This window comes from Nomascus leucogenys, chromosome 4, assembly GCF_006542625.1.
Source record: "Nomascus leucogenys isolate Asia chromosome 4, Asia_NLE_v1, whole genome shotgun sequence".
In the NCBI taxonomy this organism is placed as follows: domain Eukaryota; kingdom Metazoa; phylum Chordata; class Mammalia; order Primates; family Hylobatidae; genus Nomascus; species Nomascus leucogenys.
This window is the reverse complement of record NC_044384.1, coordinates 73,984,695-74,002,859: the sequence shown is the minus strand read 5'-3', so window position 1 is coordinate 74,002,859 and position 18,165 is coordinate 73,984,695. Positions and strand designations below refer to the sequence as shown.

The window sequence follows — 18,165 nt, the reverse complement described above, 5'->3', positions numbered from 1 at the left end:
TGTTACCCTGGCTTGTCTTGAACTCCTGAGCTCAAGTAATCCTCCTGCCTCGGCCTCTCACAGTGCTAGCCACCATGCCTGGCCTGGCTTTTCTAATTAGTTATTGGGTCTTGAAATGTCCAATTTAGCAGAAAATCTTGTATTTTCCCCTGGGGCTATCTCCTGTGTCTTCTTTCTTTGAATTTTCCAAGAAGTTAAGGGGTTTCCTAAGTCCAAGGAAGGCAATCTTTCTTTACAAGTCAGAAGAAGGGGAAAAAGGCCATTCTGATATTCTGTTGTTTCCATGGACTCACTTGCTGTATTGTTGCCATTGTAACCAGTCCTGCAATCTGATAATGATCGACCTTTGCCACCAGGATGCCTTCACTCATTCAGACCTGTCAGTTTTCGTGGTGATTCATACATAGTGTTCAAAGCTACGGTGTTTATTAGTTTATGTACTTATGCTCAGTCACTGTTCCCAGCACCCTGATCTGGCAGCTAGGCCTCCTAGCTTTATCCACACAAATATTGAGCAAGTTGATCCTCACCCTACACTAAAAACCTTATTTGGAGCCCACATCTTAGCTAGACTTAGCCTAGGCATTCATGGTAAATTACCCTTTGAGACCCATGTTTGTCTGTTCTTTAACCAATATTAGTTGGGATTGTTCTCAACAGTCAGGGATGTTCAAATAATGTTGCAGGAAGAGATTAGGTTTCCCTTTCCCTTTTGTTATCAAATCTGTACCTTGAGGCTTTTTTACATCCTGTGGAGCAGCTTTGGTTAGGTAGCAGAAGGTTCCATGTTATCTTTCCACCGAGTAGTGGGAACCAACTTACAGTTGGCCTCTCAAGTAATGTGTCTCTATGATAATGAAAATCTGGGCTAATCACAACCCTTCCTCAAGTTTTAAATATATTTTAAAATTCTACCTCACAGGAAGCCATTCAATCAAATTCTCTGGATCTAAAGTAGGTGAGTTGGATTTAACAGAGCTAAGCCTCATCCAGGACTCATGAGTATCCATGTATCAAACAGGCTTTGTACTTGTTTCAGCAGCACATATTTTAAAATTGGATCAATACAGAGCAGATAAGCATGGCTGTTGCCTAGGGATGGCACACAAATTCAGAAAGCATTCCATATTTTGCATAGTCCAGGGAAGGTCATCTGACTATTTTTTGAGTAGCTCCAAGGAAGCAGTGTGAGTGAAACCAAAACAGAAGACACCCAATATTGAAATTGTGATTATCACTATAAAACTATTCATGTAAGGTGATCTCTGAAATGAGAACAGAGCTGAGTAATAATGGGATGTTACTTGTTGCTAGTACATGTCTTGGAAATGACAAAGTGTCAACTTGCATTTCCTTCATGGAACTGAAAAACAATCAAAGCAGGGTTTTGTCTTGTCTGTTAGTTGGAGAGGACCATGGAGATCCAGCATCCAAGCACAGATGTGCTGGCTTAGAGTTTGAGGAGGTAGAGAAGGAGCGGTAGTTGTCCAAGCCCAGGTTTTGACACCTATTAGTTTTCTGCCTTTGGTGTGATTGATGAGCTCAGTGATGGGAGACAATTAGGTAATCTATTTTAATGAGATTAGTTATGAATTAGGTAAAAGACCCTGAATTACAAGCCACAAAGAATACAACTAATAACCAAAATTAGCACTTAATAACATTTTCTGAAAACTACAACAATTGAATATTAGAACTTATAGAAAAATACACAACAAGCAATAAAGTTCAAGAATAAATTATTCCATTGCTTTACTATTTCCCTGAACATTTAAGCATGTAATCTTATTACATCTTCCTAACAACCCACTGAAGGTAGCAAAATCCTTATTTTTTTTTTATGTGTTCATCTATTTTTTTTTGTTTTTGTTTTTGTTTTTTTTTCTTTTTTATTATTATACTTTAGGTTTTAGGGTACATGTGTACAATGTGCAGGTTTGTTACATATGTATCCATGTGCCATGTTGGTTTGCTGCACCCATTAACTCGTCATTTAGCATTAGGTATATCTCCTAATGCTGTCCCTTCCCCCTCCCCCCACCCCACAACAGTCCCTGGTGTGTGATGTTCCCCTTCCTGTGTCCATGAGTTCTCATTGTTCAATTCCCACCTATGAGTGAGAACATGTGGTGTTTGGTTTTTTGTCCTTGTGATAGTTTACTGAGAATGATGTTTTCCCGTTTCATCCATGTCCCTACAAAGGACACGAACTCATCATTTTTTATGGCTGCATAGTATTCCATGGTGTATATGTGCCACATTTTCTTAATCCAGTCTATCGTTGTTGGACATTTGTGTTGGTTCCAAGTCTTTGCTATTGTGAATAGTGTCGCAATAAACATACATGTGCATGTGTCTTTATAGCAGCATGATTTATAGTCCTTTGGGTATATACCCAGTAATGGGATGGCGGGTCAAATGGTATTTCTAGGTCTAGATCCCTGAGGAATCGCCACACTGACTTCCACAATGGTTGAACTAGTTTACAGTCCCACCAACAGTGTAAAAGTGTTCCTATTTCTCCACATCCTCTCCAGCACCTGTTGTTTCCTGACTTTTTAATGATCGCCATTCTAACTGGTGTGAGATGGTATCTCATTGTGGTTTTGATTTGCATTTCTCTGATGACCAGTGATGATGAGCATTTTTTCATGTGTTTTTTGGCTGCATAAATGTCTTCTTTGGAGAAGTGTCTGTTCATATCCTTTGCCCACTTTTTGATGGGGTTGTTTGTTTTTTTCTTGTAAATTTGTTTGAGTTTATTGTAGATTCTGGATATTAGATGAGTAGGTTGCAAAAATTTTCTCCCATTCTGTAGGTTGCCTGTTCACTCTGATGTTAGTTTCTTTTGCTGTGCAGAAGCTCTTTAGTTTAATTAGATCCCATTTGTCAATTTTGATTTTTGTTGTCATTGCTTTTGGTGTTTTAGACATGAAGTTCTTGCCCATGCCTATGTCCTAAATGGTATTGCCTAGGTTTTCTTCTAGAGTTTTTATGGTTTTAGGTCTAACATGTAAGTCTTTAATCCATCTTGAATTAATTTTTGTATGAGGTGTAAGGAAGGGATCCAGTTTCAGCTTTCTACATATGGCTAGCCAGTTTTCCCAGCACCATTTATTAAATAGGGAATCCTTTCCCCATTGCTTGTTTTTGTCAGGTTTCTCAAAGATCAGATAGTTGTAGATATGCGGCATTATTTCTGAGGCCTCTGTTCTGTTCCATTGGTCTATATCTCTGTTTTGGTACCAGTACCATGCTGTTTTCATTACTGTAGCCTTGTAGTATAGTTTGAAATCAGGTAGCGTGATGCCTCCAGCTTTGTTCTTTTGGCTTAGGATTGACTTGGCAATGTGGGGTCTTTTTTGGTTCCATATGAACTTTAAAGTAGTTTTTTCCAATTCTGTGAAGAAAGTCATTGGCAGCTTGATGGGGATGGCATTGAATCTATAAATTACCTTGGGCAGTATGGCCATTTTCATGATATTGATTCTTCTTACCCATGAGCATGGAATGTTCTTCCATTTGTTTGTATCCTGTTTTATTTCATTGAGCAGTGGTTTGTAGTTCTCCTTGAAGAGGTCCTGCTGATTCTTAATGACCAAATCCAACTGTTCGCAGGGAGCAGTGGATAACACATCCTACAGTTTGGATGCAATTCTTTTGACTTTTTGACTTGTTTTTTGATGAACTGCCTTTAATGCGTGAATTATGTTTTTAGTTTTATAAGAAACAAAGAAAAAGATTAGAAGCAAGTAAACAGGAAAACTATGATCAGTAGTAGACTATTATAGTATATTTAATAGTCATATGTTTTTCTCCAATTATACAATTTACTTGAATGCTGCACAATTAATCAATTATTATTATAGGAGATGGGGTCTCTCTATGTTGCCTAGGCTAGAATACAGTGTCTATTCAGTGGTGCAAACATAGCTCACTGTAGCCTTGAACTCCTGGGCTCAAGCAGTCCTCCTACCTCATCTTCCTGAGTAGCGGGGACTACAGTTTTGTGTGGTTACATCTGGCCTGATACACAATTATTTATTTATTTATTTTTGGTACAGGGTCTCCCTCTGTTGCCAGTACTGGAGTGCAGTGGTGCCATCTTGGCTCACTGCAACTTCTGCTTCCTGGCCTTAAATGATACTTTCACCTTTCACCTTAGCCTCCCAAGTAGCTGGGACTCCAGGCATGCACCACCACACTTGGCTAATTTTCTTTTTAAGGTTTTTTTGTTTTTTTGTTTGTTTGTTTGTTTAATAGACAAGGTCTCACTATATTGTCCAGGCTGGTCTGGAACTTCTGGGCTCAAGTGATCCTCCTGCCTCAGCCACCCAAAATGCTGGGATTTACAAGTGTGAGCCACTGCACCTGACCTGCACAATTATTATAAAAAAGAATTAAGCCCAGTTGAGTTGCAGAAAATTGACCACCTTTTCAATTTTTTTCTAGAAAATTCATATTGTTGAATATATTGTCAATCACTCAGATCCTCTATTTTTTATTTGGTTAAAATAAGATTGCTGCTTATTTCACATCATTTTCTGACATTATTGTGTCATTTATTCCTTTTATGGCTTTATTCAATTGGATAGATATAGAAATACAAGAATCTCCAAGTCAAATATCAAGGGAAAAAAAGAAAAGAAAAACAGATTAGGGAAAGTTATTCTGTGAAATAACCATCTGATTACAGTTACATGTATCATATCAACTTAATAAAAATCTTACACAATGCATTTGTGTCAAGGTTTCCCAAGACCCCCCCCAGGTTTGGTGGTTCACTAGAAGTACTCACACGACTCAGCAAATAGTCATACTCAGATCTTTAATTGATGACAAGAAATGGGACAAGCAAAATTAGTGAGGAAAAAAGTGCATGTGGTCAATTCTGGAGGAAATCAGGCACAAGCCTCCAGGAGTTCTCTCCTGTGGAGTTCCCGGGATCTGCTTAATTCTCCCAGGCTCACATGTTGACAACATATGTGCAATGATGTCTACCAGTACCAGAGTCTCATTAGAGACTAAGTGCCCAAAGTTTTCTATGGAGGTTACTCTCCCTTACATGTACCCAAATTCCAGACTCTTACAAGGGAAAGCAGCTGTTGAGAGTAACCACACTGTTTCTATAAACACTTTAGACACAGTGAGCCACTCTTCTCAGGGAATGGTGGAAACCCTCCCAATTCCAATTTCCTAAACACCAGCCAAGGGCCAGCCTTGCATGCAGGCCTTTCTAAGGATGGCAGTCTCTGGCCTGCTATAGGAAATCTTTTCTGCACAACACTTATAGCCCTAATTTAACTTTTGGTGTTGTTTTAAAATTTCATTTTAATAACACATAATATTATAAGATAAGGTAACTTGGTACTAATTTCTGTTGTATGATCCATCTTAAGTTGCAGTGCTGGTTACTTTTTGACTTTTGGTGAGTAACAGATATTGGTATATAAGTTACCATAGCAACGTTAGGTAACTATAATCTGTCCTTTTTATCTCATTAACCTGTCAGTAAAATTGTTAAGTTAAATAAGCATAATAATTTCTGAGTTAAAATTAGAATAAAAATTGTCTTTTATTTTGATTACATGAATAATTGTGTTTTCATATTGTGCTAAATCCCTGTTTAGAATTATGAAATAAGGTAAAATATTCAATCATTTTTATCAATATTTTCTTACCTAAGCATGCAATTAAAAGTATTTATTTTATATATTTCATATACTTCAATTTGAGAAATAATGACCACTTACTGTTACTTTGGTCTTCAATGATCTCTAATTTTTAGGGTCACCGTGTCTTCCTTAAATATATCATAGTAACAGGTTCAGTGAATATCTTTATTTTTTGTTTATTTATTTATTTTTTGAGACAGAGTTTTGTTCTTGTTGCCTGGGCTGCAGTGCAATAACAGAATCTTGGCTCATTGCAACCTCCACTTCCCAGGTTCAAGCAATTCTCCTGCCTCAGCCTCCCAAGTACCTGGGACTACAGGCATGCACCACCATGCCTGGCTAGTTTTTTGTATGTAGTAGTGACTGGGTTTCACCATGTTGGTCAGGCTGGTCTCGAACTCCTGACCTCAGGTGATCCACTCACCTCAGCCTCCCAAAGTGCTAGGATTACAGGCATGAGCCATTGCGCCCACCCATCTTTATTATTATTATTATTTTAATTTTTGTTCTGGAGATCCTGGGATGCATAGACAGTGAATATCTTTTTTTTTTTTTTTTTTTTTTTTTGAGATGGTGTCTCACTCTGTCTCCCAGGCTGGAGTGCAGTGGTGCAATTTTGGTTAACCACAATCTCTGCTTTCTAGGCTTAAGTGATTCTCCTGCCTCAGCCTCCCAGGTAGCTGAAATTACAGGTGCCCACCACCACACCCAGCTACTTTTTGTATTTAGTAGAGATGAGGTTTTGCCATGTTGGCCAGGCTGGTCTTGAACTGCTGACCTCAGGTGATCCACCCGCCTGTGCCTCCCAAAGTGCTGAGATTACAGGCATGAGCCACTGAGCCCAGCTGTGAATATCTTTTTTAAATCAATAACTTTATTTCTTAGAGCAGTTCTAGGTTCACAGCAAAATTGAGAGGAAGGTACAGAGATTTCTCATATGTTCCATGCCTCCCACACATGCATATCCTCCCCCATTATTAGTATTTTCCACCCGAGTGGTACATTGGTTACAACTGATGAACTTACATTGACATATTTGAATCACTCAAAGTTCATAGTTTACATCAGGCTTCACTCTTGACGCTGTACATTCTTTGAATTTGGACAAATGTATAATGGCATGACATGTATCTATTACTATAATATTATGGACAGAGCAGTTTCACTGCCCTAAAAATTCTCTGTGCTATGCCTGTTCATCTCTCCCTTTCTCCCTAGAAACTCGTGGCAACTATTGATCTTACTCTGTCTTCATAGTTTTACTTTTTTCAGTAGAGTCATGTAGTTGGAATAATACAGTGGATATCTTTTTGAATAGTTAAAAAATTAAATCTCCATGGCAATTGAATGTAGTCATTTAAGATGTTCTTTGTCCTTTTATTTTTCTTTTGCTTCTTTATCATTGTAAAGAATGATATATGCTGATGAGCTATGCTTTGCATACTTAGAAAGCATGATTTGTATAGGCATTTGGCACATAATAGAAAGGGTTGAGGAAAAGGACCCCATGCCGTACCACACAGCACAAACGGGAGCATCTTGCTCTATGAAGTGGGTCCAGATAGACTTTCTAGCAATGGAAGGGGACAGGTGCAAGGGGTTGTACTTTATAAAACTGGAATCACAAAGTCTTTCATACATACCTTTGGTTGAAAATAAGACCAGGCAGTGAATGCTATAGGTAAATACATATGTTCCTCACTGATCCTCTTCCTTTGAGGGATGAGATTGACAATAGCCTCTATTATGATGACATGACTCACCTACAACTAGATTCTGTCATGAGGGATGGCAAGGGAGTTTTGCTTTATGTGAGGTGAAAAAGAATTTCTTTCTCCTACTTGGGAGAAGGGCAAGCATTGGAACATTCTGGTAGTAAAAGGGCATTGATAGTTTTCTTTCTATACATTTTTCACATCAGATAATACTGCCCAGCAGCCTGCCACACCTCCCCAGTGTTTCTTCAGCTTCTCTCTGAATGTGGGTAAGCTCTTAAAGGCGTGATCTTTCCAGTGGTTCCTTCTGTGGGAGGTAAAATGGCAGGTGAATTTGGGCCTTGTTCTACATAGGCCAGAGCAACTAGCTACAATTAAGGAAACCACCCAGCACCTTCCGCAGAAGAATATTAGCCAGAGTAACACAGTGATCTCTCTTGAGCTCTTCTCCACTGGCAGCTGGAAAGTTTTTGCAAGGATTCCTGTTTCTGGTCTGATTCCTGTGTTTCGCTGGCTTCTGGTGATAGGGTGTTTTATGCTAAACTGAACAGTTTGAACTGAATAGCTAGAGAGGCTGTGTTGTGTTATAACAAAATAAGTGCAGTAGTTCACCCTTAACTGTGGGAGATACATTCTAAGACCCCCAGTGGATAGAAGAAACCACGAATAGTGCTGAATCACAAAGTGTTTTTTCCTATACATACATATCTATGATAAAGTTTAATTTATAAATTATATCTGATGTTATCTACAGATAGATTCTGACAATTGAATTGTGTCATCAGCAGGAATGATTGCTTGCTTGTTGGTGGGGAAAAACCCTCCACACATTTGGTCACAGAAGCCTTCTTTGTTGATGTTTGTTGCTGTGGCGTGACAGCAGAGAAGAACATGTCAAGTATGTCTTTCTGCACATATAGTGGTTAAGGGGTACTACTGTATACTCTGTTTTAACCGCTCCTCCTATTTTGGTCCAGAAATCATGCTCTTTGACACTGTTGACTCATCACACCTGTTCTGCTAACAATACCATTTTTACTCCATCTCATAGGGTTTGGCTAGGATGTCTTGTATACTGCAGTTCATTTGTAGATACCAAATTTTAATAAATTTATTCTTCTTTGCATCTAATAAATACCAAGGGAAGAGTTCTTATTGCATTAATTACCTACCAATAGGTATAATTAATGTTAATTCTAATAAGGTCCCAGGCATGCTCCCAAAGGAATGCTTTGTAACAAAGCATCAGTCTTATGCTTTAAAAAACCAAACCAAACCAAAACAAAACAAAACCAACAACAACAACAACAACAAAAAACTGGATCTAAAGCATGCACACAAGTGTGCACAATTTTTTTTACGAAGGTAGAGTCTTACTGTGTTTCCCAAGCTGGTCTCAAACTTCTGGGTTCCTTAAGTGATCCTCTTGCTGCATCCTTTGGATTGCAGGCATGCATCACTGTGCATTCTTATGCTTTTAATATTCTGTACATTTATTATTGATTTAAAATGCATTTTACCTTTTTTTAAATAGATGTTGGAAGTTCTGATGAATCTGCAGTCAGGTAGGATTTTATAGATTTAAAAAATAGTGTTAACTAGAGAAATATAGATGGAAGAAACTAATTATCTGTTGAGTGTTGTATTCTGGGTAGACATCCTAATGTGTTCTATGCATTTATCATCTCATAAAGCCATCACAACATCTGTGTTCCTATAACCTACTGTTTATTAAATAAACAGCTACGTATTAGAGCAGTTGATTAATTGCCTCATGATCCCATAGTTAACAAAGTAGCTGGCCCACGGTTTGACCGTCGGCCTGCCTGCCTTCCAAATCCCTTCTCTTGCTCCTCAGCATAGATCGATAGGCATCTGCGCAGCACTTGGATCAAGGTATAGGTCTGAATCAGATTAATCATATTCATTAATTTGTTTAATGTCTAAATTAATGAGAGTTTAATACCTTAAACTCTCATTTAAGTTTATTGTTAGAATGTGGTTAGTCCAAGAGTTTGTCCTAATAAATTTGACAATTTCAGAGGTAACCAGTATCTTACTTTTACCATCAAAGGCTTTAGGGCTGATCTTCCTTGGCTTTGGCCATAGGACTGTAAGTTTTACAAAAGCAAATTTAGTCAAGTCTTAGAGAGAAATTATTTGATTTCCCAGTTTGGTTTTCCATTTAGGCAAGTATTTCTGCTTACTTCCATAATACATTTTTTAGTCTTGTTGCTTTTTCCATGACTTTTCTATAATCTTGTCTTCACTTTTTAAAACTTTCTTCTCTGCTTTTCTTGGTGTTTCTTTTGATCTATTATTTTTTCCAACTCTGCTGGCTGTGTATTCCCAGTTTTTCTATAGACAGAATCAAGAGGACATAGAATTACAGAATTTTAAGGAATCTTGGAATGAATTAAAATACCTTCTAGTATTTTTTTTTTTTTTTGAGACAGAGTCTTGCTCTGTCGCCCAGGCTGCAGTGCAGTCATGCGATCTTGGCTCACTGCAAGCTCTGCCTCCCAGATTCACGCCATTCTCCTGCCTCAGCCTCCTGAGTAGCTGGAACTACAGGCGCCCGCCACTGCGCCCGGCTACATTTTTTTGTATTTTTGGTAGAGACAGGGTTTCACCGTGGTCTTGATCTCCTGACCTCGTGATCCACCCGCCTCGGCCTCCCAAAGTGCTGGGATTACAGGCATGAGCCACTGCGCCCAGCCCCTTCTAGTATTTTTACCTGTGTTGAACATTCTGGTCAAGTGATTCTCTAGGTAGAGAATGTGAGGCTCAAAGAGATTAGGATGCTTTTTTTTTAGACATAGGAATTGGCAGAAATGAGATTTGAACTCATGGTAAAGCCCAGTACACTTGCTTCTTTTTATATCCTATTGGCGTGTGTTTTAATAATACAAACGGGAATGAGTCTGATGCACCCAGTGGATAGAATGAGAATGGAATTAGCTGGTGAACCCAATGGAAGTAGATAAGAACGGAATGAGCAGGGGAAGGCCAAGTTTGAAGATAACACTGGACTGGATAGGAGTACGGACTCTTCAATAAGAGATCAAAATATTGGGGCTTATGACAAGTTTGATAAAGAGAAATTATAAAAATGAAAGATACAAGGTGTTGGGAATTATCTACAAAAGCACATTAGAATAGAAGGTTCAAGGGAGCTCTAAAAAGTTTGCTGCTTTTTTTTTTAAATCAAGGACTGACAAACTTGAAGACTTTTACTGAAAGATGCTAAAGCATTTTGAGACACTGGGAGGAGTGTCCACAGCAGACAGAAATGTGGTGTCATCTGCTTCCATCCTGACTTACAAAGGGGTGGCTTAGAGCCCCTGGAGTACTAAGGGGCTGGAGATTGCTGAACTACATAGATGTGTGGCACAGGGCAGGTGTCTCCTCACCTCTGCCTCTGTTCCCGATTCACTGACGTCCTTCCCATGTCCATGTAGGCTGGGTCAGGGGCATGATTGGCTGGCAAATCAGTCATGGAGCTCAGCTGGGTAGTTGGTAGTGTGTCTATGCTGGGGGAAGGCGATGGAGACTCCAGTTAGCTTGTTTTTAGGAGCAGGGATATAGAGAGCTCCTACTCCTGGTCATTTGAGGCCATCCTTTCAGGAATCTGTGCTTTCTTAGACTGAAGATTTGAAGATTGGAGACTTCTGTGGAGCCCTGCAGAAGTGGAATCTGGAAATGGGAGCCCATAGGAAGACAGATATTTAGATAGTACTTAGGGAAATAGAGGTACAACTGCCAGGACTCTGTTTTTCCGGCAGTCTCTCTCCTTGGGTGTCTGAGTGCCTAGAAAAGTTTTAAGGGCTTGCTAGTTTATGTGGACCTGAATAAGATAGGACCTATAGAGTGAAAATAATGGGATTTTATAATTGTTAATATTTTAATCCTTCTGGGAAAAGTATTCTCAATAAGAACATACACCTCTGTTATTGACTTTTGTACATTTAGCTTTCATACATTTCAAATATTGCAGGGGATTCCCTGTACTGATTTAGGGCAAAGGAAAGCAATAGGACCTTCCTAAGTGGGTTCCATGCTGAGGAATCAAGAGCGTCATTTTGAAGTGATGCAGATTAGTCTTTTAACTAGAGACAGATCATGGAAAAGAGACAGTGGATCTTTCTACCTTGTTTTAGGTCATCGGTTTTCTTCCAGTATAGGTAACGAAATTTATGTCATCCATTAATTGAATTTTAAGTTCAGCTTCAAGACAGATCATTTGTGAGGGCAAATTATTGTCAGGCTCTGCCAATATATTGACTGTCACTATTTGTTATAAGGCTCAAGGTCAGTTTTCATTGAATATTTTATAGATTTAGACAGATGGAGGCAGAAATAGGTAACTAAAATCTATTTTTAGAACAAAGGACATATTTTAATTATATCAAGAATCATAATTTAATATATAGATTACTGACCTTTCCCCAGATTATGTTTTCCTTTTTTGAAGGGGAAGCTGTATATAAACTGGCAGTTAAAAAAATTGTAAAGAAATCAACTTGCTCATTTTCTTTGTGTATTTTTGCTCTCAAGCATTTTCCATGAACTGTGTGTGGATTCATTGCCTGCATCGGATGACGAAGACTTGAGTGTTGCTACTAAGGTAAAGTGGTCTCTTGTAAAATTATTTTTCTCACTCTGAATGTATTTTGCATAGTATTTACTTTTCAAATTTAGCAGTGGCTTACCTATCATTGTTTTATGGTGGTAATGGAAAGTTGGTCAGAGAAAAACATACATAAGGCTAGTTGATTCAAAAAAATTGTTTAACTTTGGTAACTAACAAAGATTGATAAATACTGTGACAGAGTGGGAGCTGAAAAAAATGAACTGGAAAATAAGCAGTGACAGGAAAATCACATTAGGAAATGCTTTCTCCAATAGAGGAAATATGAAATTTGGTTAAGTTTTATTTGGATAAATACTAATACTTTGACTTTTAAATCATATGAGTGCGACTTTCTTAATATTTATGCCTGTATAAATCCTCAGTGGATCAAATTACTTGCAGTAATCATGGAATCCTCCTGGTAATTTTTAGTGGCAAAAATGTTCAGCACACAGCATATAGCTTTTGTTCTTGGAAACTTATTATTTTGATAGCATATAGTTTTTAGGAGAGATTGTTTCTCTACTTATATTATTGGTTCTGTAGTGAGACTAAAATAATATTAAAAATTGTAGAAAAATAGCTGAGTGTGGTGGTGTACACCTGTAGTCCCTGCTACTTGGGAATTTGAGGCAGGAAGATTGCTTGAGCCCAGGAGTTTGAGAACAGCCTGGGCAACATTGTATCTGATTTAAAAATATAAATTGTGGAAATGTAGAAATTTGAACTGATATTCTCAAAATTTGTATTGAAAAGGGATTTTTGTGTGTTTTATGAGTTGTCCATGAAGAGTTTATATAAAACACTTCATCTAATTGAATAACATGTTTTGCTGCAAATAACCAGTTCTAGAAGCAGAGACTCTTAATACCAATATGGTAAGTCTTTATCATCATAATTTTGTCATTGTAGTTTATTTAAAATATCTACTTGGCCAGGTGTGGTGGCTCACACCTGTAATCCCAGCACTTTTGAAGGCCAAGGTGGGTAGATCACCTGAGTTCAGGAGTTCAAGATCAGTCTGGCCAACGTGGTGAAACCCAGTCTCTAAAAAAAAAAAAAAAAAAAAAAAAAGCACAAAAATTTGCCAGTCATGATGGCACATGCCTGTAATCCCAGCTGCTCAGGAGGCCAAGGTGGGAGAATCACTTGAACCCAGGAGGTGGAAGTTGCAGTGAGCCAAGATCACACCATTGCACTCCAGCCTGGGTGACAGAGCAAGACTACATCTTAAAAAATAAAATAAAAGGAAATAACCACTCAAAGTCCTTATATCATATTCTGAAATTTTGAATTTCAGAAGGTTTTCTATTTAGTTGTTTAAATAATCGTTGGAAGCTCCTGCATACCATAAGCTACTGGAGGTCAGTAAACATATCTGTGTGTATCCTGGAGTACCTAGAATAGTCTTCCATGTAAGAAGCATTTTACTTGTTTTTTGAGATGGGGTTTCACTCTGTCACCCAGGCTGGAGGGCACTGGTGAGATCTTGGCTCACTCTGATCTCCATTTCCTGGGCTCAAGTGATCCTCGCACCTCAGCCATCCAAGTAGCTGAAACAATAGAGCTACGTCACCATAGACCTGTGTCACCATGCTCGGCTGAGTTTTGTAGAGACAGGGTTTTGCCTTGTTGCCCAGGCTGGTCTTTAACTGTTGGGATCAAGTGTTCTGCCCACCTCAGCCTCTCAAAGTGCTGGGGTTGCAGGCAGGATACATTCAGTCTTAATAGTTGTTTAATCTGAATAAATAGACAAATGAATTTTTATATAATGGAATGTTATAAGTAATATATACCTAATGTATCTAACAATTAAATGTTGTATCTAAAATATTGCTTACATTTGTATTATTTTTTAATATTTAAGTGTGTATAAGTTTTGATGTGTTGAGAAATTATGCCATAATTAAAAAGGAAATAAATTAGAAATAGGTCATCAGTAGCAAAGAGGGTTACAATATATTTTCCAGTATCATTCAACTGGAATCTTAACATTGAGATTTTAGATTAACATTTCTTAAGCTTTTAACTAGCCCCAACTCACGTTCTATTAAATATACCTTTTCAAGCCATACATTACTCTTTATTATTATTATTATTATACTTTAAGTTCTAGGGTACATGTGCACAACATGCAGGTTTGTTACATATGTATACGTGTGCCATGTTGGTGTGCTGCACCCAGTAACTCATCATTTAGCATTAGATATATCTCCTAATGCTATCCCTCCCCCCTTGCCCCACCCCATGACAGGCCCTGGTGTGTTATGTTCCCCTTCCTGTGTCTAAGTATTCTCATTGTTCAGTTCCCACGTATGAGTGAGAATATGTGGTGTTTGGTTTTCTGTCCTTGTGATAGTTTGCTCAGAATGATGGTTTCCAGTTTCATCCATGTCCCTACAAAGGACATGAACTCATCCTTTTTTATAGCTGCATAGTATTCCATGGTGTATATGTGCCATATTTTCTTAATCCAGTCTATCATTGATGGACATTTGGGTTGGTTTCAAGTCTTTGCTATTGTGAATAGTGCCTCAATAAACATGCGTGTGCATGTGTCTTTATAGCAGTGTGATTTATAATCCTTTGTGTATATACCCAGTAATGGGATGACTGGGTCAAATGGTATTTCTAGTTCTAGATCCTTGAGGAATTACCACACTGTCTTCCACAATGGTTGAACTAGTTTACCATCCCACCAACAGTGTAAAAGTGTTCCTATTTCTCCACATCCTCTCCAACACCTGTTGTTTCCTGACTTTTTAATGATCACCATTCTAACTGGTGTGAGATGGTATCTCACTGTGGATTTGATTTGCATTTCTCTGATGGCCAGTGATGATGAGCATTTTTTTATGTGTCTGCCATACATTACTGTTTAGAATTCTGGTGACCAATTCTTTTTCTGGGTGGAAAGTTGATGGAAAGTTCCAGTTTTCTCTCTCTGTTATAATAATGTTCTTTCAGGTAGTGGTAGATGACCATATTTAGCTAATTGAATGTCTTACAGTAATAAACTCTATCACAGAATTACTTACAAAAAACTAATTGTAGCATAAATATTAATATTATCAGGGATAGGAAAGAGCAAAAGGCTCTGTTATAGATCTATTTCCCCATGTACTTTATTGCACTTCATGTTGTTTCTTTTCTTTCTTGGCTTAAGCTCATATTTCATTGACCAATTAGGCTTGTTTTTTGTTTGTATCTCTCTTCATTCTCACATTTTAAATTGAAATTTTTGGAAAGTCAGGGTCTTGCTCTGTTGCCAAGGCTGCAGTGTAGTGGCATGATCTTGGCTCACTAACCTCTCCACCTCTCAGGCTCAAGTGATCCTCCCACATCAGCTTCCCAAGCAGCTGGGACTACAGGCACACACCATCATGCCTGACTCCTTTCTGTATTTTTGTGTAGAGATGTGTTCTCATTATGTTGCCCAGGCTGGTCTCAAACTCCTGAACTCAAGCCATCCACCCACCTTGGCCTTGCAAAGGGCTGAGATTACTGTTGCGAGCCACCATGCCTGGGCAACATTGAGATTGATTTAAAGAAATTGATGAGGGCTGGATGTGGTGGTGCACACTGCTTATCTCAACACTTTGGGAGGCAGAAGTGGAAGATTAACTTGAGCCTAGGAGTTTGATACCAGCCTGGGCAATATAATGAGGCCTTGTCTCTACAAAAATAACAATAAAAACATTAGCATGGCATGATGGTATGCACCTGTAGTTCCAGCTATTCAGGAATTTGAGGTGGGAAGATTGCTTGAGGTCAGGAGTTTGAGACCACAGTGAGCCATAATCAGGTCCCTGCATTCTAGCCCTGGGTTGACAGAGTGAGACCCAGTTTCATAAAAAGAGATTGATAAGAAACTCTTGATGCAACTCATTATAATTTAAAAATGGAAACTAATTCTTGATATTACCTTAGCAGTGTGTCCCTGAGAAAGCGTCAGAGCCTTTACGTGGACCTTCCCATGAAACAGGAAACAGAATAGTCAATGGAAAAGGAGAAGGTGAGAACCGTATTTTATTTAAAAAGTCATTTGATGGAGGCCGGGCATGGTGGCTCACGCCTGTAATCTCAGCACTTTGGGAGGCCGAGTTGGGTGGATCACGAGGTCAGGAGATTGAGACCATCCTGGCTAACATGGTGAAACCCCATCTCCACTAAAAATACAAAAAATTAACCAGGCGTGGTGGCAGGCACCTGTAGTCCCAGGTACTGGGGAGGCTGAGGCAGGAGAATGGTGTGAACCCGGGAGGCAGAGCTTGCAGTAAGCAGAGATTGCGCCATTGCACTCCAGCTTGGGTGACAGAGTGAGACTCTGTCTCAAAAAAATTTTTAAAAAGTCGTTTGATGGAATGTTTCTTTGAAAATATGAGCACTAATAGAGTCTAATAGCTAAAGAAAATGTCCTGTTAACTGTATAATAAGTAAAGGAGAAGTGAAATGGTGATAAGTTGTGTCTCCAACCAAGGGTCAGCAGTTGATTCTATTGGGAGTACCACTAAAGGAGCTGAGTTATAAATTCCATTTTAAGATACTCTAAGACCTGAGGGAAGTCAGGAGAGAGGGAAGAGGAAATGAATAAAAGAGAAAGAAAGAATGAAGAGGGCAGAGTGTACATGGAATAAATAAAAAAACATATGTGGATGTATGTAATAGAGGCTAGTAAAGTCAAATTGATCTGTAGAATAAGGAGGAACAGGGTGTTAGAAATAGGAAGGAAGATAAAATGAGCTTCCAGTACCAAAATGTGTCAGAGAATTAGAGTAACATTTTCCTACTCTTGCTGTCATCCTCACTACTGGGGAGGCATTAAGGATTGAGGTACTTTACCACACAGACCTGTATTTTATCTACCATAGATAAACATCACTATAAATGGTCAGCCATGTATGGCTACAATTTGGTTTTAAAGAAAATGGTGTAACCTCATAGGATAGTATCATATAGGCCAAATTAACACAATTGAAAAGAATAGTGTTGGGTAATTTATGGAGAAGAAATTAATTAGAGAAGGTATTGCCTGATTAACAGTTCATTAGAAACATTATGGCTCATAATGTAGTATTAAATTCAGGGACATAACAGGGAAGAAATTGAGGCTAGGCCAGAAAGGGCAATTAGGGTAAACCAATATGGAAGCACATCAGTGTAGAACAGGGCATTCAAATTGTCATGAATTAGTTGAGGAGCTTCTGGAAAGTTCACATTCTGATTCAGCAGGTATGGCAGTCTGCATTTCTCATGAGTACTCGGGTGATGTTGGTGCTGGTCCATGGACACAGCTCTGAATAGCAAGGGAATAGCGTTCCTTTAGAGAAATCTGGAAAAAGAACCATTGGACAGCAATTTAAAAAATAACAGAATCCAGGGAAAGCATTAATTTCCTTTTATTTCTGAGCATGATTCTAGCCACAGGGGAAGGAAAATGAGATGAAAAAAGAGAAATTACAGGTGTATACTACTGCTGAATACGGATGAACAAAGTGGTCACAATTATCCATAAAAAGCTGTTAGGAAGGGAAGCATCAGGATGACAGATCTAAAAATCACTTTTTCAAAGTAAGAGGGACTGTGAAAGGACATGGAGGGAGGAAAGAAAGACATTTGCTGGGGTCTTAGGAGTTAAAGCCAAGTAAACTTGGGACAACTCACTTCCAGTTGCTTCAGCATATGCCCAGTCTCAAAAAAGAGGTTATTGCTGTGGAGAGTGCTGGAGGCAGGAGGGAGTGCTAGAATTGGGGTAAACCACAGCAGCTCATTTCACTTGATAACTGTCAGGCCTCAGAGAGAGAAGTTTCACTGACATGAGTGAATAAGATGTGATTAAGTTGCATATAGATGGTTTGGCTAATTTTTTTTGAGATAGCCAGTTCTTTGATATGATAGCTATTTTATAAAAGTCCTTTACAGTGTAAGATCCTATACCAAACTTTGTTAATTTTAGAAGCAATCATATTATAAAATTCATTCTGTGAATACCAAAATTCTCTTTTTCAATAAATACTACACTGATTTTGAAATATAAAAGTATATTTGTATCCAGCAAGTCTGTGGTGATTCAGTGTTCTATTTTTGATAAATATTTTTATATTGGAAGCTTATTCGACATGGTTTATTTGATGTGTTTTAT

At 38.4% G+C, this 18,165-nt stretch overlaps 1 non-coding gene and 1 pseudogene across 1 annotated transcript; both read left to right on the top strand.

Annotated features, from left to right (window-relative positions):
- Nucleotides 1-18,165, top strand: part of LOC100597305 — a 69,404-nt pseudogene that overhangs the window by 9,607 nt on the left and 41,632 nt on the right.
- Nucleotides 1,027-1,133, top strand: LOC115834900. Its single transcript, XR_004029895.1, has one exon. It is a non-coding gene; the product is annotated as a U6 spliceosomal RNA (small nuclear RNA).